Source organism: Strix uralensis, chromosome 4, assembly GCF_047716275.1.
Source record: "Strix uralensis isolate ZFMK-TIS-50842 chromosome 4, bStrUra1, whole genome shotgun sequence".
NCBI lineage: Eukaryota > Metazoa > Chordata > Aves > Strigiformes > Strigidae > Strix > Strix uralensis.
The window spans coordinates 48,968,895-48,986,174 of record NC_133975.1 but is presented as its reverse complement, the minus strand read 5'-3'; positions in this window follow the sequence as shown (position 1 = coordinate 48,986,174).

Here is a 17,280-nt window from a genome sequence, read left to right as displayed (position 1 = left end):
GTAATTCTTTTTTACTGGTAGCCATCCCTTTAATCTTGATCACAAACTAATTTGCAGAACTCATTTTGCTGTGGAACAGATGCTTTGCCTTCACTGATGAAGAATCATTTTGTTGCCAGAATCTGATTGGAAATAATGTACCTGAGTCTGTCTTCAAAGGTAGGAAAGACTTTCATGCTGGCTTGAGAGTTATGAGGCTATAGTACAAATAGTAGTAGTGGGTTTTTTTTTCCTTTTGTTCCAGATGTACCGTTATGCCTTCACTCCATCTATGGAGTGGATATTGCTGCTGCCTTCTATGGGCAATTATTTCAGAATTTGTCACTCAGAACCTTCTAATAGCATTTCCCAGATCAATATTTTCACATTAACTTTATTTCTAGTTTTCTTATCTCATATGCTATCATCCAGGCCTAATCATCTTTCCCGATGTTGTGTTTCCGTTTTATGGATCTTCATTAGTCTCTTTGCTGTTGATTCCATTCTGTTTCTACTCCACATCTTCCCATCTGCAAACCGAAGTGTCACATCACTTGTCAAGATGATAGCTGAAATACATTTGGATCTGTCTGGAAAATTTGAACATGTTCTTCTATTCACATTGTATTAATCCCACTATCCCCTGCAGGATGAAGGCGTTTCTCGTTGTGCATAATACATAACTGATCCTTTTTTATGAACACAGTTTCTAGAAAATATGAAATAAAATATGAAAATAAATATTAACAGAATTAAATGAGATTCTGCTAGACAGGTGTTCAGATTTTGATGTCCTAATAATTTTTTTATATATATCTAAGGTTAGTTTACAAACTTAGCCACAGATTTTATTACTCTAGCAATGGGATTTATCCAAAAGTAAAAGACCCTATTTTTGATTGCTGTTCACTTCCTCATGTGGTTTGCAATCTGTATCACAATTAACATAAAGTTATCTTTAAAACAGAAGGAAGGCTTCTTTTTTTTTGCTCTCTGTTATTCCAACAAGCTGATGCAGATTTCAGGCAATCCCTTTAAGACAGCAAAGGGTTCACCCTTTTGGGACAGGAATAAACACGCAGAAACTTCCCAATACATTGATTGTATTTCACATAAATCTGTCTTTTGCCATCTGCTTGTCACCGCTGAATCCAGAGCTTAGTGGTCTCTCGAAAACTTGGAAGTGAGCTCTAGAAAGCTTGATAAAATATAATCCCATGCTGGATTTAATACTCCCTTGATATAATACCTGCCTTGACCTCTGTGTTGAATTTTCACATAAAATGTATAGGATTATCTAGATTATCAATTTTTCTCACACAACAATAGATCACAACCTGCAATCAGATCCAGTAGCCAAATTCTATGTGTGTAGAAGAACAAAAGAAAAAAAGACAGAAGTGAGAAACAAAATGGGACTGAATCCTGTTATCTGATGTGTTTGTCTGAACTGCAGATGATACCAAAAGTAGGCAATAACCAAACATAGTTGCAGGAGCTCTAAATCCACAGATAATCTTCATCTGGATGCAGCTCTTAACTCAGGGATGTGAGTGCAGAATTAGAGATGTTATGCCATATCTAAAAGATACGATATCGTAGCATTTCCTACAACTCCAAAATATCTCTCTCTCTCTCAACTTTGAAGCTTTGAAAAGCAAGAGTTGGCTGAGAGCAAGCAAAACAAAACCATTACAACCATATCTGAAGTATGTCTTCATCATCAAGTAGAGGATTGCTCTGAATTAGCTCTTCCCTTCAGGGATGTCAGTTAGCTGATGTTAACATTGGCTAACACTGTGCACAGCACCACTGGTACCAGCAAGCCAAAATACAGTAGTTGGAAGTTAAAAGTCTGTTAACAGAGTTCAAACTGCAAACAAGATGCAAATAGCAAGAAAGACTGCAACGGCATGCCACGGGATAGGATGCATTATTTTCTGACACTTGCAGTCTTTAAATCAAGGTTAGACAGCTAACAGACATGTTCTATTTCAGCCACAAATGACGAGTCTTTAGGCAGGAATTACCGAGTAAAATGAAGTCAAGTTAAATGATTAGACTGTTCCTTTCTGGCTTTCACATTCATGAAAATCCAGTTTCCCAGGGCAGCTGCCCTCATCACAGAAGAGCAGCCCACACAGCGTGCTTGAGATCTGGAAACCTGCTGCTATCACTTCATCAGTTGAAGTCCCTGCTGAGGACTCCAGCTTGTGGCACTGAGAGGAGCGAGAGTTGACACATAAAGCAGTATCTTAATATGCTAAGCCACTATGCCAGCTGATTCCCTTGCTGGTTTGAGCTAATTAATTATTTAAAATAGCTGTAAATCAGAAAAGGGCTTTGCTTTTAAAAGAAATATACTGTAATCCATGTGTGAATTAAGGCCCCTGGCTATTTTCTCTCATGTGCACAAACACTAAAAGCAACTAATTCACCAGCAGTTTTTGTGCCTTTGCATTCCTTTTCCAGATGATAATTTCATAATGAGTTTGGATTCCTGCACCTTGGCTGCTGTGCTCCAACTGACACTACCACAGTTACGATCCTAAAAGGTTCGCCTGTTTTCTTAAAGACCCTATTAAGACAAGGCTATAAATACACAAGAACTAAGCAATCCTCCTTGTCCCAGTATGTAAGTGCCCTGACCTGCTGATTTTCAGGGCACACAGTATTATGCAGTACTATGTGTTTCTTTGGGGAGGTGACAGCTGGAGGTGCAGCTGTACAGGGTGAAACCCCCCAGAAGCCATAGGGGAGCAGATGTTTGCGTTACCTCCTGTAGCAGGTTTGTTTTTGTTGGCAGCTGGCAGTAAACTCCTGCTGGTTAATTCTGCTCATTTCATTGCAATCAGTGGTAGTGGAGCACCTAGCAGCTTTTGGATAGGCACCCATTTTTACTATGCGTGAAAACACATGCGTGCAAATCCTAATTAATGCATCCTATTTGCTTGAAAGTAAGCCAAACCGAGTGCTGGAGACAGGAGTTGATTGCCTATTTTAATTTAGGACATGCAAACTGTGTCTAAAAGCAGTTCTGCCAGCTTCCTCCAGCCACTCCACGTCTGTAGGGAGAAATCTTATTTTTATGATGCTCTCACCAAGGTCCTCATCGTTTTTTACAGCATTTACCTTTACAGAATCTTTATGAGGCTGAGAAGGTTCATTATCACCATTCCACAGAAGACCGCACACAGATACTAAATTACGTGTCCATAGGGCACATTTGCATCCTGCAATGCACGGAGAGCCCTTAAGTAATGCTGACTGACCCTGCTCTTCAGCTGGATGTGTCATAGCACCACCCTCAGGGTCCCCAGCCTGAAATGACAGACCCAAGGTGTGGCTTGTATGCTGGAAAAGCCCCAACCATCTCACCGTCACAGTTTCTAGAGCCGAACTAGTGTCTTTGCACAGTGAATGCATTGGGGTAAAGATCTCCATGCTGCACACTAGCTCGGTGTGCCTGAGCTAGGCACACAGGGAGTCAGCAACACACCCTACACCTCCTGCATCCTAAGGCAGTGCCTTCAGGCTTGTTCCCCCCCCCCCCCCCCCCCGTTTGCTTTTCCCAGCCTGTTCTAGCTGTATTTTACCACTGACCTTTTTTTCCTGGTGTGCTCAAGAACAAAATAATGGGCTTTTACTAATTTCAGCTACATATCTTCTGCTCGGATAGCTGGAACCTCAACTATGAGACACTTGAGATCACAGTGTCACAGCAGTGGTTTTAAAGTTTCAAACATGGAGATCACAGTTACCCAAAGCAGATTGTTCCCCAACATAGAATTGTGAATGAAATCTCTTTTTAAATGTATTTTCATCCCTCCTAGTCATATTCCTGAATATTCACCACTTTGACTATGTTACCTTTAACTGTTTATGGGTTGTAATGCTTTCATGTATCATTCAGCAGTACATAGAGAAATCAGTGTTTGTATTTCAGAATGAACTCAGCCAAAAAGGATAGGAAGGAGAAGCTTCTCAAGCCTTTAAGTAAAGCTTGAGATAAACTTCTGCAATATATTTAGAGGAAAAAGGAAGACTGCTAGGCATCTGTAAAAGGAAAGCAGTACTTCTAAACCCACATACATACCTGCCCTAGAATGTGGCTACAGGAACAAGAAAATGTCATAGGAAGACTAAATTCATACAGCTAATTTTAGGCAAGAACTGGCTGTAGGCCTAGCTTGCTATTTCAATTGCACTTGCCATGTGTTAGTGCCAGACTTGACCACATTGCTCCTGAATTCCTGCATCAAAGGCTTTATGGCCACTTCTTTCAAAATAACATGAAATGCATCCCTTTGCTGAATTGCGCTGAACAATGCCATCAGGCAAATGAAACCAGATTCCTAAACTCGCTCATCAGAGTAGGTATCTCAGGGCCAGCACAGCTGGGGATGGCCCCTCCCAATGCCAGGATCCCCCTGGTCTCAGTCATACTCTAAAGCTGGGTGCCAGCACCTTGGGGATTAGAAGAGTGCATCTATTTTTAAATACATTTTTCCTAACAAAAATTACTAGCCATTTTTAGTACCCCAAGGAAAAGAATTACTGCTATGCTTTTCAGACTTTGCCAGTAAGAAAGATATGACACTCTTAAAAGGAATTGTAAAGTGTTTAGGTGTAGAAATGGATGAGCAATGGATTACACTCTGCTGGAAGCAGAACTCCAGCACAGGGAGGTGTAACTGCCTGGAAGGGGAGGAACATGTTTATACCAGCAATCCCAGTGTTGCTCACATCTAGCAGAAACAAACCAGCACTGAGAAGGGCATAAAATATCCTCATGAATTCAAATGCCATTGTTCTTTGCAGCACAGCACTTACTTGACTGAAAATTCAGAACACAGTGAAACTAGGCGCTCTGCTGTCTTTGGGCTGTGCCTAGGGCATCCTTTTCCCTTCACGTGAACCAGGGAAAGACCATTTCTGCAGCTGGCCTCTGGGCTGGTCCCTAGGAGGGGACCTTCCTCAGGGATGCCACAGCCACCCTGGGGACCGCACTCTGCACAGGAAGAGCTGCTGCTGGGACAACACACGTGGGGCACAGGGGCAAGGACATGGGGCCCCACACTGTGCCCATCTTGCACAGGGCCTCGTTCTGCCTTTTGGCTTCCCAGCCCTGACCACCATGTCCTTGCCCCTGCCTACCACAACCCTACATCTGCCCACCACATCTCAAATGAAGACGGGCAAGACTCTGAGACCACCACACAAGCCCAAATAGTTATGCAAGGCAAAATGACATTTTCTCCTCGGTAAAATCTGGATGTTTTATCTCTGGCTCCATCTCCAGTTTATTGCTGCATGGTGGGGAGGAAAGGGGAGGAGACCATCGGGCAGTGTGACTTGCTGGGGGCTGTAGGTATTTTTCTAGGTCTGGGAGCAGTTCACAACTTCCTCACTGATGCTAGAGAAAACAACACACATGAAAGTGCTCCTGTGAGGTTCAATACAGGTTCTCTCTCAGGCTCAAATCTCAGTTTACACCCATAGAAAAACCCATATTGCCAGCATGAGCTCATGACACAGTGATCTCTCTCCGAACGCTCATTTTGGCTTACGTGCTTGGAACAGCCTGATATTTTCTCTGTAGCTCAGTTGTGTGATATTTCACCTCACTCTTCATCAAGAACCAGGAGGGGTCCATATTGCGATGGAATGAAAAAAAAAAATAACAGCAGTTTTAATTTAACGTGCATTTCTTTTATGAGAGGGCCTTTTGAAATGACAGACAAAATTTTTATTTTCATACACAAATACATTCTCTGTAAGGGGAAGAGTTTAGGTCTGCATTTTCTCTTTTTTCTCTCTGTCATGAAAGAGCTGCTTTCAGTTGTTGACACAGGCTGTCAGGACTAAACAGATTGTTGGCAGCCAGTGGGAAGGTAAAATGAATTAATCTACACTGAAATAACAGTTTGTATTTTAAAAAGTGGCATTCATTTGTGAGTCCTAAAGCTCTACAGATGTGAATGAATGAAGCTTTATAGTGATCCTGTCGGAGGGGTAAGCAGAGCATGCACTTTTCAATCCCAAGCACAAAAGGCACCTGACTTGTCCAAGGTCAGACTGAATGCACCTGATCCAAAATCTACTGAAATCAATAAAAGATTTCCTGCAACTTCAAGGTGTTCTGAGCTGAGACCTAAACTAGTGACAAAAATAGAAAATAATTCATGACCCTCAAATCTCTCTTCTAATTGCTATTTTAGGCTACTTTCCTCCCTTCTGTTTCATAGCAGACTTAAACCAGAGTATCAGCCAAACCATGATAATTTATTATAAGACAACATGATATAAGAGAACTTGTGTTAAAGCTTTCCAGCAAAAATTCATATTGCAAGGACAAATAATAGTACTTTGTGGCCAAGATAATCTTTAAAGGAAATCAGAATGAATTGAAATACCCCATGGGCTTCTTTGCTTAGGCACTATATCACTTATCTGAAATGCTTTATTTACTGCAACAATTTCATGCCATTATTGCCTAGATTAATTGCCTGAGCTATAGCAGAACTACCAACTAGAAGTCAGGACTCAATAGCGTGCTGGGGAAATTAAAAACCCGGACCACTCAGTATTGCACACTGTTAGGCTGTTAAACAAATGCAAGTCTTTTGCAATGAGCAATTAAATCTTATTAATTTAAAATACACCTTTTAAACTGCATAAATAGCAGCCATGTAGTCATAACTGTAGGATCCATTTGGAAATATAGACAGCTCTCAATTACATGCAAGTAAATTATCATGGCTGGGAATCAGTCATACCACAGGTGATGAAGACACCTAAGTTCCTCTGAAAAAACAAGTTTTTTTACTTGCACACAATACCACCCTAACAGCTCTACTGCTTTCACACCAGAGCTGGGCAATGCAGATTTGTCAGCAAAGGCTTGGGACTTGCTGTGCTCTCCAGTCAACAGAATCACCAATGTTTTTCTCCTACCAGTTGTTTGTAATATCTTCTCACACTCTGATTTACATAAGCTTTACATTAACTATGGTTTTATTTATGGATGGCCATCTCTTACTTCACTGAATATTTAAATTGATTGCAGTTACAATAATGGAGGATTCCCCCAACTGACTGCTAACAACAGTCTTGCAACAGAAAATAGCATGACATTAGCTTCATCCTCTTTCTCTCCTTCCCTAAGCTCCAAACCACATACTCACCCCACTCGAGACATTCTGACCAAGAAGAGAAAACGCTTTTCCAAGTCAAAGATCTTGAACAGAAAATGGCTCTCCAGCTACCCCTTTTCTCTCTCACATTAGCAGCTTTCCAGGCTGAGGGCCAGCACTAACTGGTGGCTGGGCCAGGAAAGGACAAGCTTCTTCAGATTGCTGGAGTTTCCCGGGCCAAAACTAACTTGTTCAAATCAAGGCAAGAGGTGGCCAAAGCAGGCTCTGGAACACAGGCACGGCATGCTCACAGGGGGATAAAACCAGCTCATCATCTCCATGGGTTTGGTTTCTAATCCAATGGAAGATGTATCTTCGTAAGGAACGTGTTGAACAAACCTGCTGTTGGGAGGCAAAGGCCTGGTTGAAATGACAAGGTCTGTCTCCAGAAGGATTCATCAGACTCTCGCCTGGCCAGGCAACAAACAGAAACAAACAAACAAACAAAGGTTGTCCTGGCTACTAATGCTGTCCTGAGCATTTAGAAATCCCGCCAGAATAAGACTAGAAACCGAACCAGGCCTTTGGATCGTAGACTTGGAACAACCTAAGACAGACACACTCAAAGGGCAAGATACTTTCCTTGCTTTCTCCTCGGGTTACAACCCCCATCCAGACAACATCACCTCAGCCCATTTCAGATCCGGTTTCAGACATTTTCTTCCCATCTGTGCTCCTTTCTCAGCTACCTCTGTGTAATGCTGCTGTTGATGGATTACACAAAGGAGAGATACAAGATAAAGTATGTATCATTAACATAGTAAAGACTCTCCCATCCATATTTCTTTCCAAGGACCACAATATAGTAAGCAACAAATGAAGACTGCTCCCCCCCAAGGTAGAGAAGAACAATCCTCATGTATTCTCTACAGGGATTGTTTTAGTTCATTCATGAATTATCATAACATATAAAAACATATGTAAAAAGTATTGGGTGAAATGCTGGCCTGACTGAAGTAAATGGCAAATCTCCCATTTACTCTAATGGGACAGGATTTCATCCACTAAGTTCCAAAATAAACCTTTTTTGCCTATGTTTCCTTGGATATGCATAGTGCATATTAGGCAGATGCTCTGTATTTGCTCAACAGCTAAAGAAAGTTACTCCTTTCCCCCAAAACATTGTCTTCTCTCCCCACTAGGAAGTAGACTTGGAATAGTTTCTTCAGAAAATAATACCAAATTCTCGGGGTTTGTATGGTCTAATCTGGGTTTGACATAACCAAGTGAACTTGCTGGCTGCTAGCCCTGCCATTAATGGGGTGTAACAGCACAGTTTGGGACCTGTCCTTTGTTTTTCTATTTGTACATGTCTCCGTGTCCAATTTTAAACACAGTCAATCATAAAACAAGGAATAAACTGTAAAGTGGAAAGGTTAAGGACAGAAAAAAGGATTGAAATTCCTTTCAATGACTACAAGGGAAATTACTTGAGCATCAGGGAGAATAAGTGGGGGCATAGAAAAATGTTCAGAGAGGATGCTTAGCCACCACAGCAGCGGTGCACAGTTTACCTCTCCCCACTCTCTGCTGCTCCTCTGCAGCTGCAGGATGAGACCCAGGCCAGCAATTCATCTCCACCGGTTCATGCTCCTGTGAGTTATCCTTAACTGCCTCAATTTGTACTAATAAACCAGGTGGTGAGTTGCAACGGGCTTGGATGTTCCTGCCAACGTTGCTTCTGGCCAGGGAACTGTGTCTGGGCAGGTACAGGGGTGATGATGCAGGGACTGCGGCCCCTTCTCCTGTGCACCCAAGTCACAGGCAGCAATGTGGGATATCCGAAGACATCAAACTGTTGCAGACAACAGGTGAGAAACTCCCCAAGAGGGGGAGATAATTGGGAAAATAAGTATCTTTTGGGGAAAGAGAAAGAGCGTTAAGATCCTCTCGGGAGACTGATCTCCTACTAAATTATTCCTCTGTGAACTCGTGCCTGACTTTCCCCCTGCACATCAATTCAGTATCAAAAAGCCTCACCAGAGTGCTGGGAGATGCAATTCCCTCCTCAAAACCTAGATCTAAAGCAACCACTCAATACGGGGAGTTTTTGTATGCCTGAATTCAGAAGCCACTTCATGTTACTTGATCTCTGTGTTAGAAAGAAAAAATACTTGGGCTAATATCTCAGCCTGGGGATTTTTCCCTCTTTGAAGAAATGCAGAGAAAAGGTGAGGGCAAAAATGAGAAGATGGTTCAAACTCGAGTTTTAAACAGTTGTTTAGACAGAACAAATATTGATCCCTTGGTTCATCGCTTTCTGAGTTAGAGGACATGAAAGAAAGCAGCAGTACATTAATGCTGTTAGAACACTTTTAAAGGAATGAAAATATCCCATCCCAGCATGCCTAACTTACCCTCTCTGTCTGCCTCACCTCAATTAATATTAACTGATTGTAACTGAATATACTTTGAAAAATAAAACCTCTCAGTATGGTAGAAGTCAACTCCACTGTTATTACTAGTACAGCTTCAAGGCACAAATATGACCACAGAATTTGCTGCCAAGGGCTTATGACCAAAAGTACTGGCAGAGAAAAGACATTTTAGAAAATGCAGCCATGAGGACAATGTAACTTTTTAATTTTCCCACAGGTGTACGTCGGGTGGATTTACTGACCTTTGGGCTATGAGGCAAGACTTATCTGTTGGCTTAAATCTTTGCAAAAGGGAAAAGAGGAAGAATGAAGGGGTTGATAGAGGAAGCTTTATAGTATGAAATTTGGAAGGCTTGATCCTATGGTCCTACTTCTGTGGTGGGTTTATAGGACACAAAGAGCACATGAAAAATCTCACTTCAGCGTTATTTCTCAATACTCATTCTCTTGTGCACTCCGATTTTTTTTTTTACTTCCTTCTGCAAAAGGAGCAAAATCCCAGAACAGACGTGGAGAATGTAGAGAGAGATGGGAAGTGAGTCAGGCAACCAGCCAAGACAGATATTTAAAATATGATAATGCTGCTTCTTAACTACTCCTTGCTGTTTTTACCTGTCATCCTCTTGTCTGTGGTACCTCCAGTGTCCTGTTCCCAGCACAAGTTAGCTGGGCTTTCCCTGAAAGAGTACATGGCTGACTCGAGCTTACAGTGGGAGAAACCAGCAAAATCTTTCTCACAGTTTGTGTGCAGCACAATGTATGCAAAAACACATTAAACTTGGTGTGCGGGTGAGCAAGACTGGCTTGAATAAAAGGAATGAAACAAAGAAAAAAAAAGAAGGAAAATGAGTGAAATGAAGAGCACGAGGCAAAGAGAGCAAATCATCTTCTAACAATTTATCAGACCACTGAAGGAGTGTATTATTTTTTCATTTAAAATGCAATATTTAAGAATAATAAGAAAGAAACTCATCATATTAACTGAGGCAACTAATGGAAAACAAATGCATAGCTCCAATGAGCCAGATATGGAGAAAATGCCAACGAAGAGATTTTGGCAAGGCAAAGAAGACTTCAGAGCAGAACATATACAACAACACTTCCTTTCCTCCTTCCATTATAGGATGCAGCAGCAAGGATCGCCACACACACACTGCAACTCATAGCATTGCTGTCCTGATGCTTCATTTAAAATGAGAAAAAAAGAATGTGAAATAAGAGCTGCAAACTTAGCCTCACAAAATTTATTTCCTCAGGAATGTGCACATGCTTTACTTTTCTAGCTCAATGTCCATCATGCAAAGTAGTTGGTTAAGTTGTAGAGCACGCTAGGTTTGGCATAAAGATCTCACATTTTTAATAAAAAGTGAGATTGGGCTGGACTTCTTGAGTGGAAGCTGTGCTATTACAGACATCATCTGCAGCCAGTTGTGTCTCGGGGTTTCACTGGAGCCAGAACTGGCCTTGTGAGAATTGGAAGGCTCCAGGATTTCAGTCCTGGAGCCCAGAAGATACGCTGCTCCAGAAGAAGCAGTGCAAGTCCAACATGGTGCCCATCAGCAGCACTTTGGGAATTTGGTGGCCACAGACTGTCACTCCCAGATGCCTGGTGGACCTCTGCTCCCCAGCCAAGTTTGGTGGTGCAGGCCAAAGTGATGGCCTGTCTGGATCTGGCATGTGTTTCATTTAGCTTACTACCCCTTTCCCAGAGGGGAGAGGGAATGGATGATCAGGCAGCAAACAGCCTGAACAGCTGGGCACATTTCCAAATAGTTGACCCTACACTGCACTGTCAAAGCTGCTGTTGCTGCCACTTCTCCCTAGGAAAGGAAGACAAGAGGTGGGACACATATGGAGCAACACAGGCAGGATCCACCTCTGTACCTGTGAGGAAACCTCCAAACTGTAATATAGCCCCCAGGGCTGATAGGGTTAGACGACTCTCAGCCCTATGGGAAAAAAATGTTTGAACAGCAACATTAGCATCTTGGACCAGCAGCCTAGATGCAAAACCATCCTAGCAACCACCAGAGATAATGCAATTGATAAGGAACAAGCTTTGCAGATAAATATAGTCATATGATCCTATAGTCATAGCTACAGGAGCAGGATGCCATGGTGCTATGCTTAGTTACTGCTCAGGCTGTATGTTTGCTAGGGACAATAATTGCTGTGGGGAGGCAGTGAGCAAAGCCAGCTACGTTTTATGTTCAGCTGTAGAGTTTCTTTTCCCTGAACTGCATTCATACCATGAAACAAAATTTATAAATCCAATGGAGTGAATCAGCAATGCTGCCCAGTCCCATTTCAAAGGCAAAAAATGACATCAAACTCTTTGGATGAAAGCATATGAAACTGCCAATGCCACACTCAATGCTCATTGTGGCAAATGACAGATCACAAACATTATTTTTATTGTTGCAATGCTTTCAGGCAAGAGAAACAACAAAGTTGTCAGCAAAGTGCTTTTAAAGTTCACATTTCTAGAAACTCCACAGTGAATTTTAGAAGTTATGACCCTATAAACACAGCTCCAATGTTTCCAGCACATGATTCCTTTCTCACTCTAAGCACCAAAAGAAAAGAAGAAAACCATTCCTTCTTTCCCTGTAATACTCACATCTCCCTGATGGTCTCTGGTGCACAGAAGGGAAACAATTTTTTTCTGCTCATGAACAAACAGGAGACAAACAGGCTTTGGGCATGAGTGGAGGAAGAGGCAGAGCTCTGGGCTGGGAGGAGACGGCTAGGGCTGCGGTTCTGGCCAGCACCTCCCACCCCGCTGGAAAGAGCGGGCTGAGGATGTGAGCGGACATGGAGTGTCCAGGAGGGAGGAAAGCAGAATTTGACTCTGCTGCACCAGTGTCCTTATCAGCCTCGGCACAGGGGGAAATTACAGCTGCCTAAGGAAATCTAAAAGCACTGAAAATGAATTAAAAAAGATGAGACATCAAATGCATTTTTGCAATGGGCTTACCCGAGTTTAACATGCAACACTGTTTAACATCTTTGGTGGCAACACAGACAGTGGGATCGAGTGCACCCTCAGCAAGTTTGCCAACGACACCAAGCTGTGTGGTGCGGTCAACACGCTGGAGGGAAGGGATGTCGTCCAGAGGGATCCTGACAGGCTGGAGAGGTGAGCCATGTAAACCTCATGAAGTTCACAAGGCCAAGTACAAGGTCCTGCACATGGGTCGGGGCAATCCCAAGCACAAATACAGGCTGGGCAATGAGTGGATTGAGAGCAGCCCTGTGGAGAAGGACTTGGGTGTATCGATGGATGGAAAACTGACTATGAGCCAGCAATGTGCACTCACAGCCCAGAAAGCCAACTGCATCCTGGGCTGCATCCAGAGAAGTGTGACAAGCGAGTCAAGGAAGGTGATTCTCCCCCTCTGCTCTGCTCGAGTGCTGTGTCCATCTCTGGAGCCCCCCACATAAGGAGGACATGGACCTGCTTGAGTGGGTCCAGAGGAGGCCAAGAAGACGATCAGGGGGCTGGAGCACCTCCCCTGTGAGGACAGGCTGAGAGAGTTGGGGTTGTTCAGCCTGGAGAAGAGCAGCCTTCCCGTACTTAAAGGGAGCCTACAGGAAAGATGGGGAGGGACCCTTTATCAGGGAGTGTAGGGATAGGATGAGAGGTAACAGTTTTAAACTGAAAGAGGGAAGATTTAGATTAGATGCAAGGAAGAAATTCATTACTGTGAGGGTGATGAGACGGTGGAACAGGTTGCCCAGAGAAGCTGTGGCTGCCCCCTCCCTGGAACTGTTCAAGGCCAGGTTGGATGGGGCTTTGAGCAACCTGGTCTAGTGGAAGGTGTCCCTGCCCATGGCAGAGGGGTTGGAACTAGATGATCTTTAAGATCCCTTCCAACCAAAACTGTTCTATGATTCTGTATCTGTTTACCAACAAAAAGTGAAGGTAATACTTTTTTATCTTTCCCAGGAAAAGTCGCAGGGAACGTTACTTCTACCCTCTCTTGCTTAATACTAATTTTGTTCCCTTTCTACTGAGGGAGAGAAGTGACTTTACATGAACTGCATGTGAGAATGTGCAGGAAAACCTTTCAACAAAAAACATAGGAGAGAGAAGATGAAAGAGTATGAAGTTTCCTGTTCTTGGCAAAGCATGTTGTCCATACAGGAAGATTTCTAAATTCCACATATTACTTCAGCCCTGTCTACACCAGAGAAATGCACCATGTTAAAAAATGTGTGAATTGACATGTCTTAAAACTAGGACAGTGTGAAAACACAGTATTGCCCTGAGGTATGAATGACAACAGCTATGTTATTTTAAAATGTGCTGGCTCCTGGTGGTTAATTGCAAGGTGTCTTCCAGAGATAATCACCAGCTTTCTTTTTCACATCCAGCATGCCTCTCTCCATAGTTATCAGTTAACATCACAGTAATTTCAAATGAACTACCTCAGTACTAATAGGATGCAAGGCATATATTTACAGAACAGCACGTGGACATTTGCGCTCTGGTCATTCATTTTCTATGGCCCCCTCACCCCCCACCCCACCCTGTTTTCTCTTTGAACAGAACAACAACATTCAACCTTCTCTTTTTTTTTTTTTTCCCCAAGACATAGGTGGAGATGCAGTATTCTGAGGAGCAGAAAGTTCTCACATTTCCTCATTATGACCATTATGGATAGTGGCTTTTAATCTGTGGTTTTTTAATAGTAAGAGATACCATGTTATTGCAAGCCTTATATGTCCTGGGATATTCCCAAGGACACAATTTTAAGAGAATTTAGAAGTTCTGTCCACAATTTTAAGACTTGTATTACCTGCAATACTAGATCTCTTTACTAGCGACTATTTATGGGGTTTAAGAAATTAAGAATAGTAAAGAACACTATGTGAATTACTCAGAAGCTAGACATTTTCCCATCACAAGGGCAACCTTTCTAGCCGACAGATACTGGAATTCTTCCACATCTCCTGCTTAGCTTCACCAATACAAAGCATTTGCCAGGACAGTCTCAACTGGGTCAGTCTCGACTTATCCTACAGTAAGCAGAGGCTAATAAACTGTTACTGAGCATGATGCTGAGCAGAACAGGAGATTAAAGAAAAAAAGCCCACAGACATGATTTACTTGAACATCTTTCTGACTTTGGTTTAGGTTTCCTTGGTGTGTGTCTCATTCAGTCTTTACCACTTGCCTTTATTATGCCAAGAATGTGAAAATTGTTGTCGGATTTTGTTATTAAAACCAGTGTGGGGTGTTGCTAGCAACCACCAGAGCATTTTATACACAGTGTGCTGTATCACTAGAAGGATGACTCAAGAAAAAAATCAAGTAGGGTGAGAAAACTGGGAGAATGGAGGGAGAACAGTCATCTGTCAACATCAGATTGCCCATCAGGAGAGAAAATAATATTTTATCCAGTCAGTATTTTCCCATCTCCAAGAACAACTTCCCACCACATAGTTCAGTCACCATGTTTGATGCAGCAAGGCAGAACCATGGGGGGACCTGGAAGAGTAATCCATAGCACTGCACACTGCGCCTGGACAATGTGAAGCTCTCCAGAACAGCTGAGGATCTCACAGGCTCCATGGGGATGCTGTTGATGGAAGAAGGCCAGGACAAGTTTGGGAGAAAGGAAGAAAAGAAAGGAGTTACCAGATCATAATTAATCAGGCTGGAGATACATGCTAAAGATAGCTTCCAATTTCTTAGCAGTGTTTTCCCCATTAAAGGCTACAGTTGCCTAAAAAAATCAAGGGGAAATTGAAACCTGTATAAGAGAATACTTTAAAAAATGCACTGCCGTAGACCACAGGACTACGTTACTGGAAATTCTTCAGGGTGTGAAAGTTTGAAACACACTGTGCCATTTTAAGCACAGTCATCCTATTTTAATGGCTGGAGAAAAACAGCATCATTGACCTTTCAACTGCATATACCAACACCACTAAAAGTGGGTAACACCAGGAGTAGTTTTCTTTCCCCTTAGGTAATTAAAGGACATTTACAACCTCACTTACAAATTAAAAAACTGGGTTTGCTCAGGAAGAGAAATACACTGCATTTCCCTACATTCATTTTAATTAGCAGCGAGCATTTTTATTTAAAATTTCATTTAGCTACCATGATGAGTTTGACTCACTAGTTACTTTTGAATTTCCTGTTAAACATTGATTTAGAGCAACATGGAATAATAAAACTCATTCACTGGGATTTTCAGTTCCAGAATAGAACAAAGTCATTAACAGAATTGATCGATTCCGGTAGGTTTGCCTGCCAAGCTTTCTTTGAAAGAAGCATGTTCATTACCATGTTTCATGGGAAGAAAAGAAATGAAATGAGCAGGAAAGAATTAATATACTTACAGGACATGAAATTTGACTCATCTGGCAGCTGAAGCCATACTCAAATTTTTGTATGGAATTTTTCTATTCATACTCTATATTGCTGCTTTATTGAGAGCAGATCTCTAGTTGTCAATGCAGGAAGCTTGCTTGTCAAGGGGATTTACTTGGAAACAGTTAAGTCATGTTAAGATTTGTGGTGTCTTTTCCTGGTGAAAAAAAAAAATGCTGTTGGATGCAGCACGAAAGTTCTTCTGATTGCACAAGCCACACCCTTATTTATCACATGATAGTCTCCCAACAGCAATGCATCCTGTCAGCATGATACTCCATGGCTCTAAACTCACGTCTCATTCTACAGCTCACCATTTGCCTATCAGAAAGAAGCAAACTCAGTGTTGTAAATTAATCCTTACATTCAATCAACTGTAAAATCAGCCTTTTTAAGCTATTCACAACGCAAACTTTGGCTTCACTCTTCATGCTTTACTCTTAAGCCTCGTTTAGAACTGTACTTGCAAGCGCTTCCTCCATAAAAATCCCACTGCAGCAGCAAAACCCTTCAGACTCCTCACTCTGCATTCCTCGGCAATTCTTCATGTGCCAAAGAATTTTCTAAAGTATCATGAGTTATACTTCAGAGCATGAGGCTACCAGAACATGCAGATACACACAATACCAGCACTTCTCAGAAATGCATTTATAGGTTGCTGTCAAAAGAATCTGCATCAGGATGCCCGTGTTTTCATTTTCACCATTGACTGCACCCACACTAGAACTCTTCTCTTCCATTCCTCCCCTTAGACCCATGCAGCATTCATCTAATCCACAAATATCTCCTCTCCTTCAGCCTGCCAGGTAAATGTAGCATGTTTTCAAGTATTTCCTTTCAGCTGTCATAGCTCTGGTCTCTTCTAGTCTTAGTTTTTCTACTGTCCTTTTCACCTCCCTGAGAGATTTCTGTTAATTACAGCTCTTTCTTACCTGGTCTCTAGGAAGTCTCTTCTCTAGGTGTAGCCCTTGGTACTCATAACTCATACTGATGCTGCATTGACTCTCCCGTGCTCCAGGAGGAGTTAACCCTTCAGCCCTCCTCAGCTGGGGGGGGGGGGGGGGGGGGCGCGGGGGAAAGACATTTGCAGCATCCAAAAGCCCAAGAGCTGTTACTGCAGCAGAAAGAGTAAAGGTGACATGTTTTCCAAGAACACATGGTCTCCCTAAAAATAAAGCAGAAAGGTTGCAAAAAATGTTGGAAGAAACAAGCGTTTCACACACTATCTGCACTTCTCAAACACAAGTGTAAGGTGTGGGGAATTTTTGAGGAAAGAAAAAAAAAAAAAACAAAACAGCACAATACAGTTTCCCCAAGTCTATGCAAACTTACGATTTATTTT